The 12079-nt window shown below is 38.1% G+C and overlaps 1 non-coding gene across 1 annotated transcript; it reads right to left on the bottom strand.

Moving 5' to 3' along the window:
- Nucleotides 1-9376: 9376 nt before the first annotated feature.
- On the bottom strand, nt 9377-9484 carry LOC130971854 (small nucleolar RNA R71). Its single transcript, XR_009083059.1, has one exon. It is a non-coding gene; the product is annotated as a small nucleolar RNA R71 (small nucleolar RNA).
- Nucleotides 9485-12079: the final 2595 nt, after the last annotated feature.

Raw genomic sequence — 12079 nt, 5'->3', positions numbered from 1 at the left:
TTCCTAATCTCATTTGTCATCTATGCAATTTAGCTGGGATTGACATAGAAGGAGACATCCTCATTGAAGAGAACAAGCCCATCACTAAGAAAAGAATGGAGCAAACAAGAGAGCTCATTCATGGATTTCAACAAGAGCATGAGGGTCTAACTTAGTTATCTCTCTCAACTATAATAAAAGTTGAATCTAAACTCCACTTGGTCAACCTATACCAGGGCAAAGGAAAGTCAAGGGACTAATTAAATTGACCTTTGAATCCTAATTATTTCGTAAGAAAAGATTGGGATTATTCAGGTTCAGCTCAATTAGCAAGATAACGATTATTAATTACGTTGAGTTTAATAACTGTTGAGTTACTAAATTCTTAATCAGAACCAAAAGGGGAAAAAGTAAAATTGCTAGAGTGAAAATATCCTCAGATGGGAAGCATCAATAACATAAATCAAAGAGGGCAATAGTAAACTGAAATACCTCAAATATCATTAAATAAAAATGTCATCAACAGCCAATTGGGCAACATCTTGCAAGTATAGTTTCTAAACCTTCAAAAGTCCTTTCATACAAACGTTTTGGGTGTCACAAGTAACAAACCCCTTTAAAAATTGTTAACCGAGTATTCAAACCTCGGGTCGTCTTCTCAAGGAACTGCAAAGAAGTACATTCTTATTATTGGCTATAAAGGTTGTGAATTCGGGGTTTAAAAGGTGAGAAGCAAGTGATTTAAATGACAAGTAAAGTAAATGGCAATTAAAAATAAATAAATAACTGTAAAACAACTTTTGGCAAGATAAGGGAATTTAGAGGTCTAACTTAGTTATCTCTCTCAACTATAATAAAAGTTGAATCTAAACTCCACTTGGTCAACCTTTACCAGGGCAAAGAAAAGTCAAGGGACTAATTAAATTGACCTTTGAATCCTAATTATTTCCTAAGAAAAGGTTGGGATTATTTAGGTTCAGCTCAATTAGCAAGAAAACGATTATTAATTACGTTGAGTTCAACAACTGTTGAGTTACTAAATTCTTAATCAGAACCAAAAAGGGAAAAAGTAAAATTGCTGGAATAATAAAAATATTCTCAAATCGTAAACAATGATAACCATAAATTAACAAGAGCAATAATAAATTGAAAATGCCTCAATACCATTAATTCAAATAATTATCTGTAACATGGAATAATTCATAAATTAAACACCAGGCGACGCGAACGCGTGGGTCACGCGGACGCGTGACCTGGCCAACACCCAATCCACGCGGTCGCGTGGACGACGCGGCCGCGTCACTTTTCCGCGACCTGTACGGACCAGAAAGCGCTGGAAGTGATTTCTGGGCTGTTTCTGACCCAGTCTTCGGCCCAGAGAACACAGATTAGAGGCTATAAAGTGGGGGAATGCATCCATTCATAATGATGCCTCTAATAATTTACTTTTCATGTTTTAAATGTAGTTTTGGAGAGAGAGGTTCTCTCCTCTCTCTCTCTTAGGATTTAGGTAGTGTTTTTAGAAATTATGATTTAGGACTTCTCTTAGCTTTCTAGAGTGACTCTCGATCCCAGGTTTAATATTCCTTTTTACTATTTAATTTCTCTTTTATATTTTGATTACTCTGAAGCTTTTATTATGTTTGATTGATGTTGCCCAATTGGCTGTTGATGACATTTTTATTTAATGATATTTGAGGTATTTCAGTTTACTATTGCTCTCTTTGATTTATGTTATTGATGCTTCCCAACTGAGGATATTTTCACTCTAGCAATTTTACTTTTTCCCCTTTTGGTTCTGATTAAGAATTTAGTAACTCAACAGTTGTTGAACTCAACGTAATTAATAATCGTTATCTTGCTAATTGAGCTGAAACTAAATAATCCCAACCTTTTCTTAGGAAATAATTAGGATTCAAAGGTCAATTTAATTAGTCCCTTAACTTTCCTTTGCCCTGGTAAAGGTTGACCAAGTGGAATTTAGATTCAACTTTTATTATAGTTGAGAGAGATAACTAAGTTAGACCTCTAAATTCCCTTATCTTGCCAAAAGTTGTTTTACAGTTATTTATTTATTTTTAATTGCCATTTACTTCACTCCTCATTTAAATTACTTGCTTCTCACCTTCTAAACCCCGAATTCACAACCTTTATAGCCAATAATAAGAACATACCTTCCTCGTAGTTCCTTTAGAAGACGACCCGAGGTTTGAATACTCGGTTAACAATTTCAAAAGGGGTTTGTTACTTGTGACACCCAAAACGTTTGTATGAAAGGACTTTTGAAGGTTTAGAAACTATACTTGCAACGAGTTCCGGAGGTAAATTCTCTTCTCTGACACCAATAATTAGGATATTTTAGTTAGATTTTTCTTTCTTTTATAGAATAGAATAAATTGCATAGGTTAGGATAGTTGCATGCATGTTCTACTTGATTGAAAAGACAATAAGTTTCTTTTAAAAATCTATCTTTGGAACAAAATTTCACTATATTTTAACTAAACATGCATACAATATATAAATGATATATGATGCTTGAGTTAGAGAACACACAGCCTGTGAGTCTTGAGCTTAAATTGTATGGTTGCATTCAAACCATAATTTCATTTCTGTGTGTTACATTTCATTTTACTTTGATGTTCTTTCCTTTGCTTTAATCTATATGTCCAATTATAGAATATAGAATAGATACATACCAAGAGAATGATTGAGGCCATCATTTGATTTTAGCTTACTTACCCCAATTAGCTTACCTTTTACATCACCCTTGTTAGCCCCCTTGAGCCTTTTAAAACCCCTTTATTCTATTTTGCCAAATTACTAGCCTTAAGCAGAAAAACAAAAGAAAACCCCAAGTGAATCCTTGGTTAGCTTAAGATAGAAAATCATGAATAGAGTTAAATGTGGGAAACCTTGTGGGAACATGAGTGATAGGAATAAATCTGCTTGAGTTGTATTTGGAACATGATGTTTGAGCTAAAGAACACACAACCTGTGAAAGATTTGAGCCTTTATGTATGGTTACATTATTTAACCATAATTATTTTATTCTTGTGTGTTTACTTCTCTATGATTGTAATCTATATTTTCATTAAGAAATCCCTGAGATGCCTCAAGGGATGCAATTTTCTCCACACAACTATTGGGAATAACTCAACACCTCCTTGGAAGGCTTGAGTTACAACATGGATTAGAAAAGATCAAAGAGCTGTGAGGGAGGAGCAACAAAGGCAAGGAAGAGGCATAGATGAGCTTAGGCGTTCCATTGGGCAACATTTGTTTAGTGGGTGTGTCCACCAAATTTTGAGACACGGTGACACACTCACACCCATGTTTCATGTTTGGTTTTCAAATACATAAAATAAGTAAAGACACGGTGGTACACATTAGTACACAAATGCATAAAATTTGTGTATTGTTATTTTATTGAGACACTAAGACACAAAGGTTAAGACACAAGTTTTTCCACTTTTATCCTTAAAAGTAGTGACTGTGGTGATTTTTTTTGGGAGATGAGGATAATATTGACATTTGCAATTTATGTTCTGTCTTGAGCATAGTTACCAAACAAAGTAAAAATTTTGTGTCTCCTTATGTATATGTCTTCAAATTTGTGTATTTGTGTCTATGTCTTCACCCATACATAAACCAAACACAGCCTTGGTTCTTCATGAGGAAGACGCCACCCACACTAAGGTGGACTCATTCCTTAATCTCCTTGTCTATTTATTTTCTATTTTCGGTTTTTGAGCTTTATGTTTTTCTATGTTTGTGTCTTCATTACACGATCATTAGTGTCTAGTGTCTATGTCTTAAAGCTATGAATAATTCCATGAATCCTTCATCTCTCTTAAATGAAAAATGTGCTTAATTACAAAAGAATAAGAAGTACTTGGATTTCAAATTTTATCTTGAAATTAGTTTAATTATTTTGATATGGTGGCAATATATTTTGTTTTCTGAATGAATGCTTGAACAATGCATATTTTTTGATAGTGAAGTTTATGAATGTTAAAATTGTTGGCTCTTGAAAGAATGATGAACAAAGAAAAATGTTGTTGGCAATCTAAAAAATCATGAAATTGATTCTTGAATCAAGAAAAAACAGTGAAAAAAATAGTGAAAAAAAGAGAAAGAAAGAAAAAGAAAAAGCAAGCAGAAAAAGCCAATATCCCTTAAAACCAAAAGGCAAGGGTAAAAAGGATCAAGGCTTTGAGCATCAGTGGATAGGAGGGCCCAAGGAAATAAAATCCAGGCCTAAGCGGCTAAATCAAGCTGTCCCTAACCATGTGCTTGTGTCATGAAGGTCCAAGTGAAAAACTTGAGACTGAGTGGTTAAAGTCGTGATCCAAAGCAAAAGAGTGTGCTTAAGAACTCTGGACACCTCTAATTGGGGACTTTAGCAAAGCTGAGTCACAATCTGAAAAGGTTCACCCAGTTATGTGTCTGTGGCATTTATGTATCCGGTGGTAATACTGGAAAACAAAGTGCTTAGGGCCACGGTCAAGACTCATAAAGTAGCTGTGTTCAAGAATCAACATACTAAACTAGGAGAATCAATAACACTATCTAAAATTCTGAGTTCCTATAGTTGCCAATCATTCTGAATTTCAAAGGATAAAGTGAGATGCCAAAACTGTTCAGAAGCAAAAAGCTACAAGCCCCGCTCATCTAATTAGAACTAAGTTTCATTGATACTGTGGGATTCATTGTATATTCTCTTCTTTTTATCCTATTTTGTTTTCAATTGCTTGGGGAAAAGCAACAATTTAAGTTTGGTGTTGTGATGAGCGGATAATTTAGACGCTTTTTGGCATTGTTTCTACATAGTTTTTAGTATGATTTAGTTAGTTTTTAGTATATTTTTATTAATTTTTAAGCAAAATTCACATTTCTGGACTTTACTATGAGTTTGTGTTTTCTGTGATTTCAGGTATTTTCTGGCTGAAATTGAGGGACTTGAGCAAAAATCTGATTCAGAGGCTGACAAAGGACTGCTGATGCTGTTGGATTCTGACCTCCCTGCACTCGAAATGAAATTTTTGGAGCTACAGGAGTCCAAATGGTGCACTCTCAATTGCGTTGGAAAGTGGACATCCAGGACTTTCCAGCAATTTATAATAGTCCATACTTTGCTTGAGTTTAGACAACACAAACTGGCATTTAACGCTAGCTTTCTGCCCTATTCTGGCGTTAAACACCAGAAACAAGTTGCAAAGCAGAGTCAAATGCCAAGAAACAAGTTACAAACTGGCGTTCAACTCCAAGGAAGACCTCTACACATGAAAGCTTTAATGCTCAGCCCAAGCACACACCAAGTGGGCCCAGAAATGGATTTCTGCGTCATTTACTCATTTCTGTACCCCTAGTAACTAGTCTAGTATAAGTAGAACTTTTTACTATTGTATTTTCATCTTGGTATCTATCTTTGATCAGTTTATGTGATCTTAGACATTGGGGGCTGGCCTCACGGCCATGCCTGGACCTTCATCACTTATGTATTTTCAACGGTGGAGTGATGAGCGGATAATTTGTATGCTTTTTGGCATTGTTTTTAGTATATTTTTAGTATGATCTAGCTAGTTTTTAGTATATTTTTATTAGTTTTTAGTTAAAATTCACTTTTCTGGACTTTACTATGAGTTTGTGTGTTTTTCTGTGATTTCAGGTATTTTCTGGCTGAAATTGAGGGACCTGAGCAAAAATCTGATCCAGAGACTCAAAAGGACTGCAGATGCTGTTGGATTCTGACCTCCCTGCACTCGAAGTGGATTTTCTGGAGCTACAGAAGCCCAATTGGCGCGCTCTCAACGGCGTTGGAAAGTAGACATCCTGGGCTTTCCAGCAATATATAATAGTCCATACTTAGCCCAAGATTTGATGGCCCAAACCGGCGTTCAAAGTCACCTCAAGAAATTCCAGCGTTAAACGCCGGAACTGGCACCTAATTGGGAGTTAAACGCCCAAACTGGCACTAAAGCTGGCGTTTAACTCCAAGGAGAGTCTCTACACGAAAAAGCTTCATTGCTCAGCCCAAGCACACACCAAGTGGGCCCGGAAGTGGATTTTTATGTCATTTACTCATCTATGTACTAGTTTTCTATAAGTAGGACCTTTTACTATTGTATAAAGGAGACTTTGGGTAGCTATCTCTGTTTTATGCTATCTTAGACCTTTGGGAGGCTGGCCATTCGGCCATGCCTAGACCTTGTTCTTATGTATTTTCAACGGTGGAGTTTCTACACACCATAGATTAAGGTGTGGAGCTCTGCTGTACCTCGAGTATTAATGCAATTACTATTGTTCTTCCATTCAATTCCGCTTGTTCTTTGTCCAAGATATCACTTGTTCTTCAACATGATGAAGGTGATGATTGACGCCCATCACCATTCTCACTCATGAACAAGGTGACTGACAACCATTCTTGTTCTACAAGCATCTGAGGCTTAGTGAATATCTCTTGGATTCCTGATTGCACGATGCATGGTTGATCGCCTGACAACTGAGTGCTCGCCTGACAAACGAGCCAACCATTCCGTGAGATCAGAGTCTTCGTGGTATAGGCAGGACTTGATGGCAGCATTCAAGAGAATCCGGAAGGTCTAAACCTTGTCTGTGGTATTCTGAGTAGGATTCAATGACTGAATGACTGTGACGTGCTTCAAACCCTGAGGGCGGGGCGTTAGTGACAGACGCAAAAGAATCACTGGATTCTATTCCGCGCCTGATTGAGAACCGACAGATGAATTCCGCTATGTTGTGACCAGAGCATATGCAATCGCTTTCACTGAGAGGATGGGAGGTAGCTGCTGACAACAGTGAAACCCTACACGAGCTTGCCATGGAAAGGAGTAAGAAGGATTGGATGAAGGCAATAGGAAAGCAGAGAGACGGAAGGGAAGGCATCTTCATACACTTGTCTGAAGCTCTTACACCAATGATATGCATAAGTATCACTATCTTTATCTTCTATGTTATTTTCGTTCATCATCATAAACAATTGAGTTTGCCTGACTAAGATTTACAAGATGACCATAGCTTGCTTCAATGCTAACAATCTCCGTGGGATCGACCCTTACTCACGTAAGGTATTACTTGGACGACCCAGTGCACTTGCTGGTTAGTTGTGTGAAGTTGTAGTGATCACAATTTCGCGCTACCAAGTTTTTGGCGCCGTTGCCGGGGATTGTTCAAGTTTTGAGTAAGCTTTTGGTAACAATGCCTGGGATTGTTCTAGTTTGGACAACTGACGGTTCATCTTGTTGCTTAGATTAGGTATTTATTTTTTTTCGAAATTCTTGAAGATGAATTCTAGAGTTTCATTATGATTTGTTGAAATCTGGCTGGCTGAGAGGCCATGTCTAATCTGATTGGACCGAGGTTTCAACTTATCACCACAAGAGCTTGTTGATTTTCATCAATTTTGCTTTTGGAGCAGTGATCCGCTAAGGCTTGGCTGACCTTTGATCATGTCTAGTGTTTTGGACCGAAGCTTTCTTTGAAAGCTTGGCTGGCTGTGAAGCCATGTCTAATTCCTGGACCGGAGTCTTAGACTAGCATTGCACTGATTCCTGGAATTCTCATTAAGAATTTTGATACCTTTTTCCACTTAATTTTCGAAAAACACAAAAAAAAAATTACAAAATCATAAAAACCAAAAAAAATATTTGTTGTTTCTTGCTTAAGTCTAGTGTCTCATCTTAAGTTTGGTGTCAATTACATGCATTCATTCATGTGTCTTAAGGATCTTCAAGTAATTCTTGATGATTTCTTACTCTGATCTTTGAATTCTTTTGGCTTGAGTGTTTATGTGTCTCATATAGTGTTAGTAGTATACAAACTGCTAAGTTTGGTGTCTTGCATGCATTGTTATTTGATTCTTATTGCATTTTGATTATTAAAAATCCAAAAATATTTTTAATTTGTGTCTTTTCAAGTCAATGATACAAAGAATTGAAGATTCAGAACATGCTGCAGAGGAATTATACAGAAAAAGCTGAGCATTCAAAAATGCCCAGTGAAGAAGGCAGACTGGCGTTTAAACGCCAGCCAGGGTACCTGGTTGGGCGTTTAACGCCCAAAGAGGTAGCATTTTGGGCGTTAAACGCCAGAATGTACACCATTCTGGGCGTTTAACGCCAGGATGGTGCTAGGGGGAAGATTTTGTTTTCAAATCAATCTTTTTTTTCAAGTTTTCAAAGTTTTTCAAAACCAAATCTTTTTCAAATCATATCTTTTCAATCAAATGTTTTCAAAATCAATTTCTTTCCTTTTTCAAAGATACTTACTAACAATTAATGATTTGATTGAACATTTTTTGCCTTTTCTATTAAGGAAGGTTTTATGTTTGAATCATATCTTTTCTTGTTAGGCAAGTCATCAAATTTTTTTTTTTAAATCACATCTTTTCAAATTGTTTTCAAAACATATCTCTTAAAATTATTTTCAAATCATATCTTCTCAATCACATCTCTTTAAAACTAATCATATCTTCTTAACCACATCTTTTTCAAAATAGTTTTCAATCAAATCTTTCTAATTTCTAATTTCAAAATCTTTTTCAAAAATCACTTGATTTCTTTTCCACTTTCAATTTTCGAAAATCAATTAAGTGTTTTTCAAAATGTTTTCAAAATCTTTTGATTGAATTTTCGAAAATTCTCTTCCCTCCTTCTCACATCCTTCTATTTATGGAGTACCACTCCTTCTTAATGCACAATTCGAACCTTATCTAATTAAAGTTCGAATTATTCTTCTCCTTCTTCTTACTATTTCTCTTTTCCTCTGACACTTCAAGGAATCTCTATACTGTGACATAGAGGATTCCACATTTTCTTTTTCTCTCCTCTTTCATATGAGCAGGAGCAGAGACAAAGGCATTCTTGTTGAAGCTGATCCTGAACCTGAAAGGACCTTGAAGAGAAAGCTAAGAGAAGCTAAAGCACAACTCTCTTTAGAGGACCTGACCGAATTCTTCAAGGAAGAAGAACACATGGCAGCCGAAAACAACAACAATGCCAACAATGCAAGGAAGGTGCTGGGTGACTTCACTGCACCTACTCCTGATTTTTATGGGAGAAGCATCTCTATCCCTGCCATTGGAGCAAACAACTTTGAGCTTAAGCCTCAATTAGTTTCTCTAATGCAACAGAATTGCAAGTTCCGTGGACTTCCAATGGAAGATCCTCATCAGTTCTTAGCTGAATTCTTGCAAATCTGTGACACAGTCAAGACTAATGGGGTTAACCCTGAGGTCTACAGACTGATGCTATTCCCTTTTGCTGTAAGAGACAGAGCTAGAATATGGTTGGATTCTCAACCTAAAGAAAGCCTGGACTCTTGGGAAAAGCTAGTCAATGCCTTCTTGGCAAAGTTCTTTCCACCACAAAGATGGAGTAAGCTTAGAGTGGAAGTCCAAACCTTCAGACAGAAGGATGGAGAATCCCTCTATGAAGCTTGGGAAAGATACAAACAATTAATCAGAAGATGTCCTTCAGACATGCTTTCTGAATGGAGCATCATAGGTATTTTCTATGATGGTCTCTCTGAACTATCCAAGATGTCTTTGGATAGCTCTGCTGGAGGATCTCTTCATCTGAAGAAGACGCCTGCAGAAGCTCAGGAACTAATTGAAATGGTTGCAAATAACCAATTCATGTACACTTCTGAAAGGAATCCTGTGAACAATGGACTAGTCAGAAGAAAGGAGTTCTTGAGATTGACACTCTGAATGCCATACTGGCTCAGAACAAGATATTGACTCAACAAGTCAATTTGATTTCTCAAAGTCTGTCTGGAATGCAAAATGCACCAAACAGTACTAAGGATGCTTCATCTGAGGAAGAAGCTTATGATCCTGAGAACCCTTCAATGGAAGAGGTGAATTACCTAGGAGAACCCTATGGAAACACCTATAATTCTTCATGGAGAAATCACCCAAATTTCTCATGGAAGAATCAAGAGAGACCTCAACAAGGTTTCAATAACAATAATGGTGGAAGAAACAGGTTTAGCAATAGCAAGCCTTTTCCATCATCTTCTCAGCAACAGACAGAGAGTTCTAAGCAGAATACTTCTGACTTAGCAACAATGGTCTCTGATCTAATAAAGACCACTCAAAGTTTCATGAATGAAACAAGGTCCTCCATCAGAAATTTGGAAGGACAAGTGGGACAGCTGAGCAAGAAAATTACTGAACTCCCTCCTAGTACTCTTCCAAGTAATACAGAAGAAAATCCAAAAGGAGAGTGCAAAGCCATAAACATGGCCGAATATGGAGAGGAAAGAGAGGAGGAGGACGCCACTGAGGAAGACCTCAGTGGGCGTGTACCAATCTCCTCTGAGTTCCTCAATGAGGAACCATGGGAATCTGAGGCTCAAAATGAGACCATAGAGATTCCATTGGACTTACTTCTGCCATTCATGAGCTCTGATGAGTATTCTTCCTCTGAAGAGGATGAGTATGTCACTGAAGAGCAAGTTGCTAAATACCTTGGAGCAATCATGAAGCTAAATGACAAGTTATTTGGAAATGAGACTTGGGAGGAAGAACCACCTTTGCTCACCAAGAACTGGATGACTTGTCTAGGCAGAAACTGCCTCTAAAGAGGCAAGATCCTGGGAAGTTTTCTATACCTTGTACCATAGGCACCATGACCTTCAAAAAGGCCTTGTGTGACTTAGGGTCAAGTGTAAACCTCATGCCCCTCTCTGTAATGGAGAAATTAGGGATCTTTGAGGTGCAAGCTGCAAGAATCTCATTAGAGATGGCAGACAATTCAAGAAAACAAGCTCATGGACTTGTAGAGAATGTTTTGGTGAAGATTGAAGACCATTACATCCCTATGATTTCATAGTCCTAGAGACTGGGAAGTGCATGGATGAATCCATCATCCTTGGCAGACCCTTCCTAGCCACAGCAAAGGCTGTGATTGATGTTGATAGAGGAGAGTTGATCATTCAAGTGAATGAAGAATCCTTGGTGTTTAAGGCCCAAGGACATCCCTCTATCATCATGGAGAGGAAGCATGAAGAGCTTCTCTCAAAACAGAGCCAAGCAGAGCCCCCACAGTCAAACTCTAAGTTTGGTGTTGGGAGGCCACAACCAAACTCTAAGTTTGGTGTTGAACCCCACATTCAAACTCTAAGTTTGGTGTTGGGAGGTTCCAACACGGTTCTGAGTATTTCTGAGGCTCCATGAGAGTCCTCTGTCAAGCTAATGACATTAAAGAAGCGCTTGTTGGGAGGCAACCCAATGTTTTATAGCTAACTATTTTCTTTTGTTAGTTTTATCTTTTTTGTAGGTTGATGATCATAAGAAGTCACAAAAACAATGAAAAAAGCAAAAACAGAATGAAAAACAGGAAGAAAAACAGCACACCCTGGAGGAGAAGAAGCTGGGTTCAAACGCCAGTAATGCTAGCTGTTGGGCGTTTAACGCCCAGTCTGGCACCATTCTGGGCGTTTAACGCCAGAAAGGGGCACCAGACTGGCGTTAAACGCCAGTAAAGGGCAACAACCTGGCGTTAAACGCCAGGAATGGGCATCAGCCCGGCGTTTAACGCCAGAAATAGCTCAAAACGTGATTTTGAGCAACATTTGGTGCAGGGATGACTTTTCCTTGACACCACAGGATCTGTGGACCCCACAGGACCCCACCATCACTCTCTCTTCTTCCCCCATTCACCAATCACCTCAATACCTCTTCCCCAAAACCCTTCACCTATCAAATCCCATCTTTCTCTTCACCACTCACATCCATCCTTCATAAATCCCCACCAACCTCACCCTTCAAATTCAAACCACTTTCCCTCCCAAACCCCCCATCATGGCCGAACCATTACCCCCTCTCTCCTATATATACCTTCTTCAACCCTTCATTTTCACACAACCTAACACCCCTTCTTTCCCTTTTTGGCCGAACACACCACCTTCCCCTCTCCTCATTTCTTCTTCTTCTACTCTCTTCTTTCTTCTTTTGCTCGAGGACGAGCAAACATTTTAAGTTTGGTGTGGTAAAAGCGTTGCTTTTTCGTTCCATAACCTTTATGGCATCCAAGGCCGGAGAAACCTCTAGAAAGAGGAAAGGGAAGGCAAAGGC

The sequence above is a fragment of the Arachis stenosperma genome, chromosome 3 (genome assembly GCF_014773155.1).
Source record: "Arachis stenosperma cultivar V10309 chromosome 3, arast.V10309.gnm1.PFL2, whole genome shotgun sequence".
In the NCBI taxonomy this organism is placed as follows: Eukaryota; Viridiplantae; Streptophyta; class Magnoliopsida; order Fabales; family Fabaceae; genus Arachis; species Arachis stenosperma.
Note: the sequence above shows the minus strand (reverse complement) of the source record. Positions and strands in the feature narration are given on the sequence as shown.